The 4505-nt window shown below is 59.2% G+C and overlaps 1 protein-coding gene across 1 annotated transcript in view; it reads left to right on the top strand.

The window, feature by feature from the left end:
- The first annotated feature begins 3102 nt into the window (after positions 1–3102).
- The window catches only part of DDR1 (discoidin domain receptor tyrosine kinase 1), a 15423-nt gene continuing 14020 nt past the window's right edge, over positions 3103–4505 (top strand). Inside the window, exon 1 of the mRNA XM_007449185.1 lies at positions 3103–3158. The gene's annotated coding sequence lies outside the window, so the exon portion shown is untranslated. The remainder of the gene's footprint in view (positions 3159–4505) is intronic.

The following is a 4505-nucleotide window of genomic DNA, read 5'->3' as shown; positions in this document are numbered from 1 at the left end:
CTCCCTGCTATTAGCCAGGAATGGCCTTGCTTCCTTTCTGCAAATCTTTGTCTGACTTAAAACCCAGTTCCAGCTCCAACTCTTCCATGATGTTGTCCTTGATCTTGCCTCGCCCCCACTCAGGAGGACCTGGCCTGCCCCTCCTCTGGGTTCCCACAGCCTCTTCCAGCTCTGACTATAGCATGGGTCAGGCTGTCTTCTCTGATTACATACATATACAAACACATACACACATACACATATATGTATTTATACATATACATATATACATACATATTTATACACACCTATACATATACATGCCTTGCTCCCCCTCTAGACTGTAAATGCCCAGAGTGGGTTGTGTTCCTCTATGTATCCTTCATAGCTCTTACTGTCAGAACCCTGCCCTGCACAAACCCTTCATAACTGTGGAATGAATTGGGACATGGAACTCAGGGACCCAAGTGACACATGAGAAAGCCACAGATGGAGATCATGTTAGTGGGGTTTGGATGGTTGTTTCCATCAAGGGGGCCTGTATGCCATCTCACATTATCATCCCAACAGACCCCCGGGGGTCTATTAGCGCCATCTTTTGGTACTTTGCTTCCTCTCATGTGAGGCCTCGTTACTGCTCCCTCCTGGCCCTACTTTCTCCAAGCCTAATCAGTCCCCTTTGGCTTTGGGAAGCATATTTTCCAAATCAAGAATTGGAGTACATTGTCTGACAATGCTATTTGTACTTCAGAGGTGACAGGTCAGAATATGTTTGAATTGGGATTGTTCTGGAAAACTGAGGGTGCCTTTTGGCCTTGGGTACTTCCTGTGCTTTGGTACAACTTGCGGGGGGGGGGGCACTCACCAACTAGGAAACTGGTGTTCTGGTATTCTGGTTCTCCTCCGAGTGCAAAACCCTGACGGAAGAAATGAATTGTTAGGGACGCAGAAGGAGACCTCCTAAGGACCACTGTTAATCTCTTCTTCCACCTCCTGCCTGGATTCTCCCCCTCAGCAGGACCTAATGCCTGCTGCCTAAGCTCTCAGCCACAGCCAGTCGCTGCTGCTTTCTCCCGCGCTGCTACCCTTCATCTCGCTTTGTCTGGGGTCTTTGTCTCCGGTCTCCCTGCGGTTCACAGTCCTCTGCCTCCCCTCCCTTTCTCCCTGGCCTGGCTGCTCCCTCCCTCTCTGCGGGGGCCGGGAGGCTCGGCGAGGGGAGCGGGCTGGGTTGCCATGGTCACGTCGAAGCCCGCCGCAGCTGGCCAGGGCAGCTGCTCCCGGGGCTCCGGATGGGCGGACAAAGCCAGGCGGCCTTGGCAGCCCCAGAGCTGGAACCCTAAAGGCCTGAGACTGGGGGGACTGGGACCCAGGATAACCCTGAGCTGGAGGTGAGAGGCAGAAAGCGAGAGCGGGAACAGGGAGGGCAGGAGTGAGGAGTGGAGTTGGGCCCTCCCCTCTTGGGGAGGGACCGGGCGGTCCAGGCTGGAGGTGTGGTGGGATGAGGGGAGTGTGCCTGAGCCAGAGGGGTGGGGAGGAGGGAAAGGATGGGGAATAGAGTTGGGGGCCGTGGTGTGGCAGATGGGCCGAGGACTAGGATGTATCCAAGTAACCAACCAAGAGGTCTGGGGCCTCTGTGTCCTGCCTTCAGAAGCAGGTTTGCTTCAATCTTTGGAGTTGGGGCCCCTGCCTCCCCTGGTCTGTCCCTCAGTTGTCCCTTCCCTTCTCAGCCCTTACTCTTCTCTTCTCCCCAGTCCCTTCGTTTCAATCCCCGTTGCCTCTGTCTTCCTCTTCTCCGATCTCTGGGTTTCATTCCAACCGATTCTTCTCCCCTTTGTCCTTGTTTGGCGTCCCCTTGAGGCCCCTCTCTTTCCTGCCCTTCTGAGTGTCCCCCCACCCTTTCCCCATCGTCTCCACTCCAGTTCACTTGCTCACCCAGCCCTTTTCCCCAAACTCCACTCTTCCCACCTTTTGCCGTGTGCCCTCTCATCCCTTTCCTCTCTCTGACCCCCAGTACCCCTCTGCCTCAGCCTCAGTTTATCTCCTGCCTCTCTGAGTTCCATCACCATGGCCCCATCTCTTTCCATCCCCCAGGCTGTCCACAGCTGAGCTCTGCCTCGTCTTCCTCCCTGTGCTGTATCATCTCTTCCTCCTCCTGCTCCTGGGCCTCAGTTTCCCATGTGGACTTGGTGGTATCAAGGCCCAACTCACACCGGGGCCTTGTCCACCCCCTCACTCTGCCCCCCACCCCCCAGTGGATTCTCACTCTCCCCAGCTGCTGACCCAGAGGCAGCTGCATCTCCCAGGAAGGGGACAGCAGCTTGTGTGGGGGGCCCATCCTCTCTCTCACTGGTCCTGCTGGGCTTCCCTGTAGTGGCCCAGTAGTCTGCAGGCCAGAAGCTGCTCTCTTCTACATGCCTCTCCTCACATTTTTTCAGCTGTTCCTCCTCCTCTCTTTCCTGGGCAGCAGAAGGCCATTGGCTTGAAGGGGAGGGAAGCCCTGAATTGGAAGACACGGATGGGGGAGGGGTAGAGAGAGGGTCCTTTGGGGGCTCAGGAGGACATGGGGGCCTCTGGAGCTGTGAGTGATTCAGGAGATGTGGGATGGGCTCTGGGGACCACGGATGGGTGGCTGGATACACTAGGTCTTTGGTACTACTCTGGGGGCCCCTGAATGGCTGGGATTTCCCTCTCTGGCCCCTGAGAGTCTCGGCTCAGAGCCTGGCATTCCAGCCGGCTCCAGCCCCCTTTCCGCTGTCACTTGACTCCACAGGGCCCCAGCCCTGCATCCCTCCCACTCCTCCAGCTCTGGGCTGGGTTGAGGTGGGCATCACCGACTAGGAATTTCTCCTGGGGGAGAAGAGGGAGCAAGGGTTTCAGGATTCTATGGTTTCTTATACTCTCTGCAGTCGACCGCTCTGTCTGGCACCGCCATGCCACTTGGCCGGGGTCAGCGTGGGCCTGGGCTGTGGAATATCCCACTGGGGTGTGAGGGGCTGTTCCTCCTTCCCTGAGGGGTCTGGCTGCAGCTCAGACTTCCCGGGAGCACAACCCCTGGAAGGAGGGGCTGAGAGTCCGCCCAGGTGAGCTTACTTGGGAAACCTTGGCCCCACCCCCGGCCTGGCTCCACCCCCGGCCCAGCCTCTCCGGGCCCAGCTTCCCCAGCTGCCCTCTCCGGAGGGGTAGGTGCACCGGGGGAACCCTGGGGGTTTGGTGGGAGGGGACGATGGGAAGAGGCAATTCTCAGGGTGGCCATGGGGCTGTCTGTTAGTGAGTCCCTTAGCAGTTGGGGCGCCCTAGGGTTTGTGTGTTGACCCGTGAGTTGGAGTACGTGCCCATATGTGCCTTGGCCTCTCCCAAGGGCCAGCCTCTTCCTGGCAGTGCTTTTGTGTACTTGTCTGGGACTTCGTGTCTCTTTCTTGGGACTGTTGTCTGGGACTGCACGTAGGGTGAGTTTATATCTATCTACTGTGAGGTGCAACGGGGCAGAGATCTGCAGTGGCGTGAGACCTTACCCTGCAGGTGATTGGTAGGTGTAGGGTGTGGAGAGAGGTAGTGGGGCCCCAGGTAGCGCTGAGCGGGGTGGCACAGTTCCCACCACAGCCCTTCTGTCCTGCCCACCTCACCCAGCAGCTCTCCTGCTCTCTTTCTCTCACATTGGGTTTGTACCTAGTCTCTCTGCACCCAACTTCTTTGGGTCTCGTGTACTGTTACTTTTTGTCTGTGCGTGATTTTCTCTTTGCCCCCCTATCCTCCTCCTCATCCCCACCACTCACCTTGTCCGGGCCTATCCTTGCCAGCGGTCAGACCCTCCGACCCCACCAGGGCAGAGCTGGCTGCCCTGAAGAGAACTCCCGGGCTTTGAGCTGGGAGCCCAGGGGAACCAGGACCTCGGAGTCTGGACACCAGGGTCCTTGAGAGGACTGGGGACGGTCTTGTGGAATTATGGGGAGGAACGAGGTGGACGTAGAGAGAGGAAGGGGCTGGGAGAGAGGGGTCTGTTACTACGGCTGGGTTGGGGTGTAGAGGACCATAGGCTCAGAGGGTGCCAGAGAGAAGCAAGGTTGGCGGTGTGAAGAGAGTAGGTCTAGGAGGCCAGGTTGGACAGGTGAGCCCTGCTCCCTTCCCCCATTCAAACTCCTGCTGCCGGACCGGGCGCTGGGCCTGTGGGAACGTGCTCCTTCCCTGTGCCCTGGGGCTGCTCCCCTTCACCTCCCTCTCCAGGAACTGAGCCCAGAAAAGGGGGAGTAGGGAGGCGGGCCATCCCCTCGTGGGGCCTGGGAGTCGGGGAGGCCCTGAGCGGTTAGCCGCTGGCCCCCTGCTTGGGCCGTTCTTCTTTGTGGGGATCCTGGGGGGGGTGGGCCGTGGGCGGGTGGAGGGGGATGGGCACGCAGCGCCGAGCCCGAGGCTGGGACGGCGGCGCGGTTACCTGGGGGAGGCCAGGGCGCGCGGGGGAATGCGGGGTGGGCGTGGCGGGGCGGAGAGGAGCGCGGGGCCGGGAGGGCGGCGCCGGGCGTGGGAGCGGCGGG

This window comes from Lipotes vexillifer, unplaced genomic scaffold, assembly GCF_000442215.2.
Source record: "Lipotes vexillifer unplaced genomic scaffold, Lipotes_vexillifer_v1.1 scaffold657, whole genome shotgun sequence".
NCBI classification, from domain to species: domain Eukaryota; kingdom Metazoa; phylum Chordata; class Mammalia; order Artiodactyla; family Lipotidae; genus Lipotes; species Lipotes vexillifer.
The sequence above is the reverse complement of the archived record's forward strand: the minus strand, read 5'-3'. Positions and strand labels throughout refer to the sequence as shown.